We start from the raw sequence: 15,749 nt of genomic DNA, 5'->3' as shown, positions 1-15,749 counted from the left end.
CCATATCTTAACATACAACATACAACTATACATTTAAAATAACATGGCTTATTGTTTAATGAGTATTAAATGATACATTTTTAATAATTTGTTGTTTAATTAGTATTAAAGAAAAATGCCATGTCATTTTATGACATGTAAAAGCAAGAAAAGCAATTGTTATGGAGTCCACTCTTCAATAATATAAAATTATTATTGGTTAAAGTCTTCCAGTGATGCTAAAATATAATCATTATGCATATAACTTAGCAATTAATATTAAGAGCACAGATTTTGAATCTAGGTAGACTTAGTTTCAAATCTTGGCTCTACTAGTAACAGATTCTTAACATCTTTGAGCTTCAGTTGTTCAATCTATGAAGTGGGGAAAATAATAGCATGTAGCTATATAGAATTATTAGAATTAGATATAATAATATTTTTTATTGTAAACTGGGTACTACAAAAAAGCTCAACAAAAAAACTTATGATCAACACTATCACCACGACTATTAACATATGCTTAGTGAGGGGAAAAAAAAATCCAAAACCTAAACTTCAAGTGGACCATTTTACTATTATGACAAAGATATTCAGCATTAGGCACAAAGCTGGAAAAATACAACATTTGCATCTCAGAGGCCTGGGAGGTTACACAAATGTCTAAATCACACGGATTTAAGAGAAAGATGTCGAGGATTAGGGTAAACAGAAAAGGATTGTGCCTAATGACCTTCAAATTTACATTATTTCAAAATTTTAGTGCTAGAGAAGTAAAAATCTTCTGCTAGTGAAATGGACCTGCAGATAACTATTTTTCACCTCTTGAACTAAGGCTATTATTCAAGCCCTGAAGCTACCCTGAAAGAAATTAGAAAACAGGATTCCTACATTCTAATGTGTCACTGCTATTTTTTTCCAGATTTCTCATTTAATAAATCCATTTTTCTCCTAAAGGGGGGGTGAAAAGTTACGTGTTTTAATTATAGAAAATCAGAGGAGTGCACAAATGCATAAAGAGAAGAAGAAAATAACATACTTAATCTTCTTACCTGGGGTAACTTATCTTAACTTTTAGGGATTTTTCCTTTAGTTTTTCCTAAGTATATTTTTCTTCTTTACTACAAATGTGAACCCAGTTTTAGCTATTTGAACATTTTTTTAAAAATTGTTTGGAAGCTTGATTTTAAATGTGTAATTATATATCTATTCAATTATATGAATAAATTTTAATGTCTTTTTCTTTGCTTTATTGAACATTTTCTTTGCTTTCCCAGTTTTCAATGATTATAAGTAATACTATAAGAACATGTTTATGCATAACAATTAACTTGGTTAAGACATAATGCCCAAAAGAGAATTGGTCAAAACTAAAAAGGACATTTTAAGGACCCTGATACACACGGTCAATCTGCACATTGAAACACTTAAATCAGTTTACACTCCCTCAGATGGACAGAGGAATGCCCTCTTGGCTACCTGTTTACCAACTGTGGGTTCACGGTATTCCTAACATGTCAAACTAAGATTCTAAAATTGTTCCGTAAAATAAGAAATGTGAATTTAACTTATTTAAAAGAATTTTGATTCTGAAATCGCCATACGACTTCAAAGTTATACTACTTTTACTAACAGTGCATTGTAAAGTTGTACCGATCCTCTGAAATCCTGGATATGTATGGTTTTATTTCAAGTATCTAAGCTGTATGATAACAGGGTTGTGATATTAAAATCCAGGAATAATATTAAGGCTATAATTTTGGTCAATATTTCAACCAACTTCAACCTTGAAGATTTTTCATAGCTATAAAAATTATATCACTGTATTTTTACACCAATATTCTCAGAGGGTGTACTATGTGGCACTAGCTTGTGCCCTTATGGATATGCTGCGGAAATGAGCTACCTAAGAATAAAGCAGCAGCAATAATTGAGCTACAGTTAACACAAACTAGAGTCATCTTGAGTTAACTATTTCAATTCAACAGTTAACACAAACTAGAGTCATCTTGAGTTAACTATTTCAACTGAGCTGAGAAGGCGAAGATCAGGGCTTCATAAAGTTGATCTGGGTCTATAGTGATGATATGCCACAACCCTCTCTCGTAAGAGAGGTGAAACCAGGCATCACATACAGCTATTCAGGGTTAATGGCTCCATGTAACACCAGTAATGCCCAAACACTTGGAAGTGAAGCCAGACTTTTACCTTTGTTAACAGATGACACAAGACCACAAAAAGAAGCACAAGAGGCCTAGAATATTAAATTTTCCCATTCATCTCATGAGAGTGTAATATGGAAATCAAATACAAGAACAGTTGGCCATTTGAAAAATTAGAGATCATTATCACTAAATAATTTTATAAATTGGCACATTTGGAAGCATTAATTCTCAGTTAAGTATAACGAGAAGCTACCAAATTCAAAGTACCTTAAGGGCCAGGATTATGTACTTTGTGATTCGTAGGGTTTACAGCACATCACCCTTGAAATTGTAGGTATAATTATTTGTTGAGTAAATGAATGAATAATGTTAATAAACTATATTTGTATAGTGCCAAATGCAAACTATTTTTCACATAATCAAACTACAGCTTTAGTAGCAACATGTTTCCAAAACTTTTAGATCTTCTATACTAGAAGAGTTAAAATATTCTTAAATTTTCTGTGCTCTGTAACATTAGTTATAAATTAAGAAGTTCTCTCAATTAGCATTATATCTTAAAGCACTGTCCTAGTCCATTAGATGTTTAAGGGAAGGAACAAGAGAATGACTATATGTGTCAATTAAGGCAATTACAGAACAGAAAGATGTTGGGATGAATATCCATCAAGTTAGTTTTAGAACACATAAGAAGCATCAGAGTTTTGAAGGGAAAAAAAGGCAAAAGTGCCCTATCTTGGCTGAGTAGCACTATTAAATTCAGATGCAGAGTTCTATTTAGTTTGGACAGGTCCCAGCCACAGAACAAAGTCAGTCTGTCTTAGTACCATAACTGAATTCTACAAGTTAACAGCTTTTCATGAAAAGCTGCCATTTCAAAATGTCAATCAAATCTGAGCATAAGTGGGAACTCCTGCAGAAATAACCAGCTGCAGGTTTAAAAAACATTTTTCACTGAAAGTGGAAACACAAAAGATGTTTGAAAGGGATCTCTTTTCATTCCTGTAACAGTAGACGGCCATTTTCACAACATCAAGGACAGAAAACAAAGGACAAAATTGCAAATAATGTCTGGAAAGGGCTATTTGCAGGGTGATGACTGATTCAAATTACAAATGACAGAATTATTGGCAAATGGGAACTCATTAATATGAAATTGTTTGTTTCTCATTAAGTGATCATAGGCTCAGACTATTTTTTTAAATTACACTTGAATGATTATGCCATACAGAATGAAATGTAGCTTCAAGTTTTGGCATTTATCTCAGTGTCTTTACAGAAATTGATGATGGTATCTTCTAACTTTATGTGGGGAAAATTAATTATGGTTTGTGAACACATGAAAAATAATTATTATTTTACTTTTCAGAATACCAAAGATAATAAAAACACTGTGCATCAATATTGCACCTTTCTTCCAAGAAAAAGTCCCTTGTAGACAATCATACAATAAAGTGAGACTAAATGATAGTACTAAGTATGACATACTATCAGACATTTTGTGGAAGACAGATAGCAGTCTTTGAGATACACATGACTTTTCCTTCAGAAAATACTCTGCAGAAGATCTGCCACCATGCTACATCTTCAGAGACACACAATAGCAAAAAGATATATCAAAAAATAGAATTTTAAAATTGTTCCACAACTTAGAAAGTGGTAAAGCACAAATATCCTCCAAACTGTTTTTTTAACATCACAAACTTCAAGTCTTTTTTATTTTTGTTTTTCCATTTGCTGGCAGCAAGGAAGAGAATTTAAGTTCATAGAAATGATGGCTCCTCTCAACACCAATGCAATGGTCTATCTTGGCAGTAGAGATATCAAATTTGATTTTTTTTTATGGAAATGAGAGGTAAAAATCAAAACTGTGGTTTAAAAGTTACTATCCATACTATAATGTTTCATTAAAATTTTTAGGGCTCTCACAGTTAACCAATTTTTATTTGCATGAAGACTAAGTTTTATTTATATATTTATTATACCCCATATTGCTACTTAAATCTAAAAACAAAAAGGTATTTAGAAATTCGACTCCCACCCCTAAATAAATGCTACAAACTATTCAAGCAAAAACTGTAAAAGTTCTGAGTTCTAAAACTCAGAAATTATTCCTCTATAATATATATGTTATAGATTAATTCAGGAACATTAGAATCTGTCTTTAAAATCTTTATGCTACAGTTCAATTTCTTGTTTTCAGAAATTTGGACTTTCACTGTTTGGATAAAAATTTGCCACATCTAACTTAACTGCAGATTTATTTAATTGCAGGATAGGTTAACTAACATCCTTATTTCTAAGCCAAATTGTGATTCTCTGGTTTCACATGTCTACCTTTATCTACTTGAGAATTTCTCTTGGGCTTATAGTCAGCAGCAGTGCCCCTAAGTAAGCATCTAATAACATCTGTAATATTTATATACAAAATTATGAAGAGACATAATCTCAGTACACTTCTTTAATCTTTCCCTAAGAGCCACAACTCATGTTTAGATAAATACCAATCATATTCTCCATTACTAAGAAAAATACTGCTCATCCTAATTTGAATAAATGAATTTGCTTTTAATACATTTATATGTGTTTCCAAATATAAAATAGTTAAGTCTTGGCATAATGGTGTCTTTTGCTTTAAGAACTTTTCGCCTAACACTATAGCATTCATAGATCTTCCTGTGAGAATATACAATATTTGGTTCTGATGTTTTTAATTCTTGTGTTCAAACAGCTGTATGAGGTTGTAGAGCTTGTTAAAAAAAAAATTGGTTGTGGTGGAGGGGCATAAGTTGGTTACCAGTTGTCACCCAAAAATAACAGTTTCTTTTATTAGGGTATTACAAATGCAAATGGTTAATGTGGTATAAACTGTATACTAGGTTTTAGTTAGAATGTCTAAAGCTATCACACAAGGCATTCATCTGCATTCCCTGTTTATGGGAATGAAATATGTAGTCATTTGAAGTCCACAATATGTATACTGTGTTTGTAATAACTGCAGATTTTACAAGCACATTATTCTTTCCATTAGGATTAAAACCTCACCAAATAGCAATTTGTGAAAGAATTCTAGCAGGGCCCGGAGCCCAGAACTCTGACCTCTGAAGAGATGCTTGGCAGCAACAAACTCTAGGTCTAGGCAAAACATCTGGTTTGAGTTAGACTTCCTAAAAAAAATAGCCCCTGTACTGGGGAAACTGGTATTCACTCTGCTTTGTATATATACTTTGATTGACTTCAACACTGCTATAGGAGAAAAAAAAAAAAAAGAAGGAAAAGAAAAAGGAAAAAAGACTCCACTAGAATGCTTGTCAATCATGAGAGACTCCTTGGTTGCCCCTCCAGAGTTAAGCACTGTTATAAGCTAGAACAGCCTTTTTCTCTCCATTCCTTAAGTACTTTTTCCACATTATAGTATATAGAATATATAATAATGTCAAGATAAGTTTAAGTTTGTTATTAACAAATTACATTACTTTTAATCATTCCAGGGAAGAAATCCCTAAATTTAACTTCATTATGTTTACATACATGGAGGGAAAAAAAGGTAAAACATGCTGAGAGTTCCTATAAATTTGGCAAATATTAAAGCTCAAAAAAATTAAATAGCTTCTAACTTGTGTTCTTCTCGTCTAAAAATTACAGACTTAAATGTGGTAGTGATGCTTATTGGAAAGAGGTTCTTTCTGTTTTTTATGTTCACTGCAAATGTGATGAAAAATGAAACTCAGAAATTATTCCTCTAATAAATATGGAAAGACACTACAGAGAAAATGTTCTGGGTTAACATGCAAATATAAAATAATTTGGAGATAAAACATTATTTAAAGATTCTTCTGCTCATTTTCCTCTTCTGATAACCAACTTTAATAGGACAAATGAGTCAATTCATCCACTGAAATTAACATAAATCTCCAGTTCATTTTAAACCCATCAAAAGGTGAGTATTAAATTATTCCAACATTATTAAATATATAGTCTTTTGAAGCAGGGTTCTTATATGTCAGATTGAAGATGAACTCAAACTAAACAGTGCTACAAAAGGAAAAAGCTGTATCTAGCAGGATCTTTTAGCCAAAGACTAATGTACGGCCCTAACATAAGCATAAAAGCAGAATATTACAATGTGGTATTCCTCATCTTGCCTGTGATTTGATTTGAATTTCTGGTAAAAGTAAAAATATAATCCAATTTACCCCACTGTCAATGTGTAACATCATGGTTCTATGGGATAATGACCGGGAGCATGATTCACTTTGAAAGACCTGGGAGAGTTTTGTCAATTTCAGGTGGTGGTAAATTGCCATCTTACCTTTCTATATATCACCTTAATGTAATTATTACTTTTGTAAGTAGAAGTGCAAACTTAAATTTAGTGTTTTGAAAGAACAGTGTGGAATATAATGTAAATTAATAGTTGTACATTTCTTCAGGTACAAATTTACTTTTCCACCCAGCAGCACAGCGAAGGACTCCATAGGATAGTAACATGTCATAAAACATCAATCTCATTCTCCAACAACTATCAGCAGTCTGCAAACCCCACTTTTACCATACTTTAGGGAGCAATTTAGGAATAATTATGATTACTTACACTCTGCTTGCAAGTTAAAAATAAAGTCTTATTGACCAAACTCAAGCGATATTCTGCTCAAAGTTCTTTGGAGTTTTTATAATGCACAAACATTTGTTTGTCTACTTCTCACAAACAGCACGGTTTTCATGTGTCACAATCATTCAGCAAATTATGAACTTTGTTATATCTTAACATTATACAATTTTTAAAAGGAAGATATTTCTATCACAAAATCTTGTTTCAATTCTAATTTCAATCAACAGAATAATTATGGAAAGTAAGATGTATAAAATTTTACTTCTCCAAGCTTTGTTTCTTGAATCCATAACAAAGTTTCCTTTACCAGTTTTGGGTAAATATTATGTAGCTCAAATTTAGCATCTCTTTTCTCCACTCTTACAATCTCCTTTTGTACACCCACCACACACACTCCTCTATGCTTCTCAGTTTGCTATAAAAATCATAATGTTTTTCTAAGATATTCATTTTGACACAAACATTAATAAAGGACATGACAAACTCTTTTCATTTAAATTTAATTTTTAAGAGAAAGTATTGTGAAATTACATGCAGATTAATATGAGTAAATTTCTATAAGGGTGAACTTACTTTTCCACTTCAAAACCAGAATAAAGTAAACCAGTTCATTTCAGGAAGAAGGCAGAAGCATTTTTTTAAAAACTGTGTAAGAATGTATGCAGTATTATCATACATATTTATATGTAATCACATTGCAGGTATATGAGAGAAGATTTAGGAATAAAGATTTTAGAATAATCATCACCTGGGCTGCCTAGATAAATTCTTCTTGAAAGACTGCTTTCCCTTAAGCCTGACTGTACAACAATCTATATTTAGGTCAGAGAATAAACATAAATGTGCATAACTTGACATGTGTAATCTTTTCATTTTGTCTGATGATGATATAGAGGAAAGCCATTATCCTAACTCTGAAGGCCACTGAGAGGGAAACCCTCTGAAGCATAGGGAAGGGGACTTTCCTGTCATTCCCCCTTCTGATAGGGATAGCAAGTAAACATTTTCTCCCTGACACAACTTTGCAATGCATGTAGTTAGTTAAATCTACAATGCATGTAGATTTTTAAAAAGTTGACTATAACAATAACTAGTCACAACAAAAACAGTGGTGATTTTGTATTCTAATAGCACTTTTACACTGGAATTAAACAGCAAATTTTCTTTCCAAAGGAGCATGTCACTGCTAACCCTGCATATTTTTGAAAGCTATCGCCACAAAGGCACATTTATAAAATAAGCCCCACTTGTTAAAACTGTAACATTGCCACCATCACTAGAGTTTCACCTTAGTGACTTAAATAAATATACATAAAGTAATAAACACTATATGTTTTATAGAATTCTATGAACCAGAAAAAAAAAATAGCCTTACTAAATAACCTCCTGGCAAATGCAAAAGAAAAGCTAAATTTGGTTTGCTCATATTTTCTGAGTCCCCCTAATATAAAAAGCAGTAGGAGAAACCTTATTCAACCGAACTTATTTAACTGAAAGACTTTTGCTTATTTCATTTTCCATGCTAGCCTTTCTGGAAAGTAAGGGGAAAAAAAGTATTAAACAGGAAAGAATAAAAGAATTAGAAAACAGCAATCAATATATTCTATATTTTAAGATGACCTTGAAAGAAATTTTTCTACTGACCCAGGTGAGAGATTGAAAATGAGCTCTGTAAAAATCACACAGGATGGCCTACTATCCCAGGTGGTCAAATGTCCAGCAAGTAAGTTAACCCTTTTGTTTTCCTGACGGCTAAGTGATGGTAAAAAAAAAAAAACTTTCCATGCTACTGCTGTTAGATGGCTGTCATGTCAAATGTTTATTCAGAATTGAGGGATAGAAAATATTAATTGCTACTGTCATATAACCAACGTTAAAAAATACATTGTTTCAGACTTGCTAATATATAGTGGGCATTTTGTAAAGTTTGAATGTAATTTTCAAGTCATCACCTGGATGCTATCAATAACAACAACACTTATTTTAAATAGCCCCAAATTACATACAGTTGAATAAATTTTAATTTGTTTTCATTTAAGGTCTTCTAAAGTTGAGGCCAGCATGCTGAAGAAAAATATTAAACTATCTATAACCCTGTGTCAACATATGATGCTACTGGGAATGGTAAGTGAATTAATTTTCCAAGAAAATTAATTACTTATGACTTACAGTTGTAAAAGCAAACAACGTAACTCTGGATTAGGGCACGTTTAATTTCTGTTTGTAGTAGCGATTACATTAATTTCATTTAATTCATGGTATGTAATGGAAAGCAGAACAAAAATGAAATTCTAGACAATGGCTGACATAGAAAAAGTATATATTTATGAAGCTGATCCAAAACTAAAGGTCATGGACATTAATCACTGGATAATAAACCTGTATTTTTAATGGCTCTATAATAATGGAGTTTTAGCATCATTTGTGAGAAAGCATTATCAAATAGAAAAGTCTAACACAGAAAAACAAAATAGAAAACTGTAATATCCTAAACTGTAACATTGCCTAATACTATTCCCTGTCACCCCAAAAAAGATCATTAGAATAAAGAGTTACACATCTTTTATTTATTACTGAATAATTTTTGTCCACATAGATTTGAGCAGCTAAAATTAAACATACCATTAAATGATTTGGGAATCAAGTTCTTAAAATTACAACTAAATATTCTTCCCTTGACACCCAACTAGTAAAGTGCTTTTAAAATGGATCATCTGAGATTCCTTTGACTGAATTGTGCACCTGAGCACTACTAAGACAACAGATTTTGGCTAACAGAACCCTAAGAATACATGCACAGCTGTGCATACGAAAACATTCACCTTTTATACTGCCATCACTTCCTACCTGCTCCAATTAAGCTAGATGTAATCTTTTCATTCCAAACCCCAACTTCAAGGTATAGTTAATATTTTAAGATAAAGAAATAAACCTTGCCTTGATACTAACTGCAAGTAAATAGTTTAAAGTAGTATAAGAAATGTCATTCTCATGGTGTATGTTTAAAAAAAACCCCAAAACACTTCATGTTCTGGTAATAACCTAAGTATTAACTGTCACTAGCCAGCTGGTGAAATCACTGATAGTCTAATTCTGCTAACATTAGGGAGCTTTTGGCTTCAAGAGAGCTAGAAGTTTGACACATGCTTTTAAATTAAATATTTTCAATGACTTATGCTCTTAGAAAAAAAAAAAACAGAAGATGTAAACTTCAGATGAAAAACAGTATGAACAATGCAGATGAGAACAGAAATTATACAAAAATTACTTTTCAAAATTTGACTTTTTATAAATTTTAAACTAAATTATTCCCTTTCCTACTCACAGCTCCTATCATGGAAAACACTATTTATATATTCTCTTTTAAAATAAAAATTATTAACTTATGTAATGTCTTTGAGATCAAACATAAAATTACTAAATATATTCTAAAATCCATTATAATTTTAAAACTATCAAACCAAGGAGAACTTATGATGTTACTTTGGAGTTTATGAAAATAAAAAATTTTGGCACTGTAGTTTTTAAAGGGGATTTGTCTGAACTATCTCTGAAATATGAAAAGATTAATTTAAGAGAGAAACTTTTCCACTCCTAGAGAAGCTGTGACCTAAGTGTGATTAGAAAACATTTTATTTTGAAGGGTAAAACCAAATGAAACAACAGAAGCTTCACCTTTCTGGCTTGTTTTCCTAAAACACAGGATTACCTTTATTTCAAAATGGGCTTCATTCAGCATAAGCCAGATTGAAAGCAGTCTGTTTACGAAATGGCCTAAATAAGTCTCTTAAGAGTAGGAGGTACATTCAGCTATTTCTCTGTGAGTACAGCTACCCAGACGACTGAAACATCATCTTGGACTCTCCGGCAACTTTACTTCCTTTCACGCTTTGGCTTCAATATCAGAACAGTGTTTTAAGAAAAAAGACAAAGACAGAAACAAGCAACCATGTCTTTCTTCATCAGAACAAAATCTATCCTGCTATGTGCTTCAGTGCTGTCTAACTACATTTTTGAAAACAGAACACTTTTCAGATTGGCAGTAGAGTCTACAAGAGAGGGAAGTTACACCAATACTTCCTTTTTAGAACACACACAAAACATCCTCTATATTCCCTTAAGTCTGAAATGAATTTCAGAAGTCTCTTCAGGCATCTTTTATTACAACCCACATTCATATTTCAGTAGAATGACTACAGGGGAATCACTAATTTTTTATCTAAACTATGACGTTTTGGTAAATATTATATAACCAACTATAAATCCACAAGTCTCAAATACTAAAGAGTTAGTAATTACATGATGAGAAACAGCTTGATTATGGGAGAGGAAAGGCAGGCCGTCAACAAACAAAAGCTGTTTCTTATTGCCAACCCATAACTAGATCGTGCATCCCAACAAAGCAAAGAGTTTGTTTCTGTTGTTGCTGCTGTGTTTGTTTTTAAGCATTCTACCCTCTTCCACTCCTACCTCCAAAATACTGAGTCAATTTAAACAGTAGATGCAAACCACAACAGAAGAATCAGATACACAAGGATAACAAGTAAAACACTATAGACTAACAAAAAAATTCTGTAGTTAATAACTAACAGAAGTTTAAAGGGTACTTTCCAATTCAACTTCAAATGCCTATCTCCCTGTGCAACACGTCCTGTCATTACTATTTATAAGAGGCAGGCAATGGGCCTCCACTTCCTCATTCCTGGATTATGACCACAGCAATGCTGCCAGTCTCTCTGATCCTTTGTTTTGGAAGCTTTCCCCATTAGCTGCTTCTGTCCTCCCTTTCAGCAGAAGGGAATGAACATGCTTATGCCTGCCAGGTGTGAACTAAATGAACTTGAGGGTCCCTTGTAACCTGAAATTAAATGATTCCGTGAATAGCTGATAAGGTTAGCATGTGAATAAATAATAAGAAATAAATAGGACGTTAACCTCAAAGGTTTAAACAAAAAACTACTAAAGTAAATGACATTTGTTTATTTGATTTCATGAAGTGAAATCACTTTCTCATATGCACCTTCAGGCACTTCCATGTCTAATTTTTTTCCCTTTAACACTCCTTCAGAAAGCATATAGGTATCCTTATCTTATTTTCCAAGAAGGTAAAATTACTTTCCCAAGGTAACATGACACATGAGTAGCTAAACCAAAGTCCATAGCTCACTTTGGTGTCCAGGGCTCTGTGTTCTTTTTGCTAAACCATACCGAACGAGGATGGTGCCAGTGAAAATGTTTCTAAAATTTTAGTTTAAAGCAGGCTCCTGTCTCTGTAGGATCTTTATCTCTCAGGGAAATTTTCACTAAACTCACCCTGAATTATAACTAACCCAACTACAAGGATGGGCACAGGTCAATGGGCATAGTTATGTGCCCAAGGTGTGACTAAGTATTTTAATCTAGAATCCAAATTTCCTCCTACAAACTTAATGATAAACACAGGATTTATCCACAAGAAAACACATCCTGGCTCACTGCCAACTTTAATGTTCCATTTTATTCACAATCATGGCCTGACAAGTAGCCGACTGGGCTGGATGTCTTCCGCATTCTGCTGCCACCACTGGGTTGGTGTTTGGTTAATGCTAACTTTGGTAACATGCCCGTAAATTTGTATTTTGAAAAACTAAAAAAATTGCTTAAATTTGTCAACACATATCCGAGCAGTTTTTAAATTGTAAATGAGGTTTGGATCACTTTTTTAAAAGCCTAGTTGTATTTCACAAACCACCTCTTCAAAAGGAAGCCCCCAGGAGGTTGGAAGGGAGTTGAAGAAAGAGGCACATAGCAAGCAGGGACAGAAGGAAATGCTGAGGAAGGCAGGGAGAGCAGGGGTACACTTGAAATTATGGCTTCTCTATTATCTATGTTTTCAAAATGACTTATGTTCTACATTGGTTTCTGGTAGGCATTTAGAAAGGAGAAAGGAAAAGTAACAGTAACAGACTTTTCAAAACCAACTCCCAAAAAGTAGCAAAACCGTTATGAACACAAATCCTCTTTTAACAAATTAAATGCTAGCTTACATAGTATCAAATATAACCTCTCTTGAAAGGTCCAGGACATAGTTTAATTCTACTAATAAAGACATCTAGAAGTTTAAGAGGCCCAACCAATGCCATTAAAATGAAGTTTTGCCTACAACCCAATTTTAAAATTAAATTTCTACCTCAATCTGGGACTGTCCCTGATCATTACTAATCACCACAATGGAAGCAGTTTCAAAGTAGGCACAAAGTCACCAAGAATAACTGGTCACGATGACTGAGTCATGACCTAACCAGGCAGGCCAGCACTCCCTCCCAGTCTACCCTGTTTACAGAAACCACAGGCGTGGACCTCTCTCCTCTAGCTTGCCTTTAAACTACTCAAATAGTGTTTCTCCCAGACTTTGCCAATTCTCTTGGGGAAGTGTTATGAAGGAATAACATAATTTTTAGAGTAAATGTAGGGATCTGAAGAGAAATGTGGTATGCCACTCCAAAGAAGCAGAGATAAAATATAAAACTGATTGTTATCCTTACTTTCATGGAGACTTATAATGTTCCAGATATAAAATGCTTTAATTGTTGGCAGTTAAATGGCTTACTGATTTCTAAGACTTCCTGTCTTTTGATGGTTGGTAGTTGGCACATCTGGAAAATGAAGGGATCTTTCAAAAATATTGCTGGGAAGATGACCTACTTTCACTCTCTCTCTAGTCAGGTTCACATCACCAGATGATGTTGGATATGGCTCCAGTCCAAGGAAAACAACCTTTTCTTGTTCTTTCAGTGGCTAAGAGTATACAACAAGTGCTTTCTATACACTGCAAACTCATTAGACAGGTTCTCTGTCAGTCCCACTCTGTAGTGTGTGTACTTCTGTGTGGTACACATCCCCACCTTCTCCCATAACCAACTCCTGTACTGTTAAATGTTTCTCAGAGATTCTCTTGCAAGAGATTGATTTTCTTTTCCACTATGGGTCTGCTTAAAAATGCATCCTCCAAAAGGGACAAATAAGTGCCTCATTTTCCTTAACTCTTGTTTGACTTCAGATAGTTATCATCATTCATTGAGGGCACAGAATATTGATTATTCTGTAGAGTCCTCGTCTGAGGTACAAGGGGGAGACACTTGGAAGGTGTAAAGATGCTACTCACTTCCCTAATGCCCTAACACATTGATCTACCTTCCCTTTCTCTGCAGTTTGCTGATGAGAGCTGTTTAGTTCATTTACTAAGTTCTTATTTTTCCACAATAAAAAAAAAAAAGAATTGAAATCAAAAATTGTACAAAGACATTAGAGGAAAAAAAGAAATTATTTTGTAGATAAGCTTCATGTGTGGTGTTGAAAGTTAAGGTCCACAAATCAAAATGCAGTCATTTCTACAGAGCTAGGCTTTTTCACTGCACTCCCAGTGAATCATGCTGTGGTTAGCTGAAAGTGCTGTTCACATAATAAATTAACCACCTCATTTCCTTCATCACCAAAATATACATAGCACCCCCATACAGATTTGTTTTAATAAAAGTAATAAAGCAAGCCCAGAGGTTATGGCTGTTATGACATAATCACACCTCTGAGATTTAAAAACACTCACTTGCACATCATGCCTCAAAAAGTCTTTGCAAGTCCCCCTCCAACAAAATCTAACTGTGCTCATACCCTCTGGCCCCATGTATTCCAAATAAATAATGAAACAAAAGCCTTGTATATGTCAGAAAATTCTCCCTTTCAATTATGCATTTGAAAAGAACATATACATTTTAATAATACAGTACAATTAACAGCTTGGGTGCCCTCATCTAGATTATTAAAGAAAATACATCAGCAGAGTTAAAAGTACACTAAGAAGGCAGCCAGTAACTAGCCTACTGTCTCAACCAAAAACAGATTTTTTAAGGTTAGTTGTTCAAAATGACAAACAACATATGTATTTCTGTGGACTGAAAAACAATTTTCATTCTACACAAATCTAGAATAAGTAACTTTTCTTATCTGGTAATTATATTTAATTATTGAGAATAACCCGGGGGAAAAATATCTCTTGTCGATATAATTTTCCCTCACTACAGACTTTTACCATTAGAATTCCTTTCCACGATCACCAGAAAGAAAGACACTATAACACAACTGTCTACAGCATAAGACAAATTGGGTGGAGAACTTTACCATGAATGAACCCATACCATAATTCAATGAGGCCAGCCTTCCTGTCTCTCTACCACATTATAATAATCACTTTGCAGGCAGAGTTTATTTCTCACCTCAACTCTTATACCTCAGTCCTTCCTGCAGGATCATGCATTTAGTGCATATTGTCCCTATGCTAACGATGATGTCTTCCCCTTAAATTTAAAATGTAAGATAATTTTACAAGCAATTACATTTCCCTGTGCTATTCTTAAAGACCACGATCAACACTCATATATAAAGGAATGAGTTAATCAACATTCCCCAAAAATAGCAAGTATCAGATATTCAGGACAGAGTTTTGAAATTCGCAGAAGTAGTCCCCCACCCCCAGTACTTATACATTTTATTTCTCTTCTCAGTTGCTATTACCTAGCACAATCTTATATCTGGGTTGTCAACATTTTTTCTAACGTGAACATTATTATATTACACGTTTATTTCCCTGAGTAAAGTTAAAAATTACATCCAAGATTCTTAGTGTGCCAAACAGTTATCCATACATAGTTACATCCCAAAATTCAGCAAAACAGTAATACCTATATGAACACCAGAATTAAACATTTTTGGAGTTATCATATTCCACTATTTTCAGTCTACAAATCATGCATCCACATAAAACCAATATCAGATTTAATCAGTATACTAAAAACTCCCTTAGGGCTCTGTATCAAACAAAGATAAAATTACTAAAAACTTACATAACTTACTTAATGGATAAGTTCACTTTAAAGGAAAAATTCTATTCCAGTGAATCCCATCACAACAAAGATTTTTCTTGGATAAAGATATTACACTTTACATTCTAACTCCTC

At 33.4% G+C, this 15,749-nt stretch overlaps 1 protein-coding gene across 2 annotated transcripts in view; it reads right to left on the bottom strand.

The window, feature by feature from the left end:
- Positions 1-15,749, bottom strand: part of SRBD1 (S1 RNA binding domain 1) — a 239,963-nt gene that overhangs the window by 74,410 nt on the left and 149,804 nt on the right. The gene's annotated exons all lie outside the window — the stretch shown is intronic.

The sequence above is a fragment of the Callithrix jacchus genome, chromosome 14 (assembly GCF_049354715.1).
Source record: "Callithrix jacchus isolate 240 chromosome 14, calJac240_pri, whole genome shotgun sequence".
Classification (NCBI taxonomy): domain Eukaryota; kingdom Metazoa; phylum Chordata; class Mammalia; order Primates; family Cebidae; genus Callithrix; species Callithrix jacchus.
Note: the sequence above shows the minus strand (reverse complement) of the source record. Positions and strands in the feature narration are given on the sequence as shown.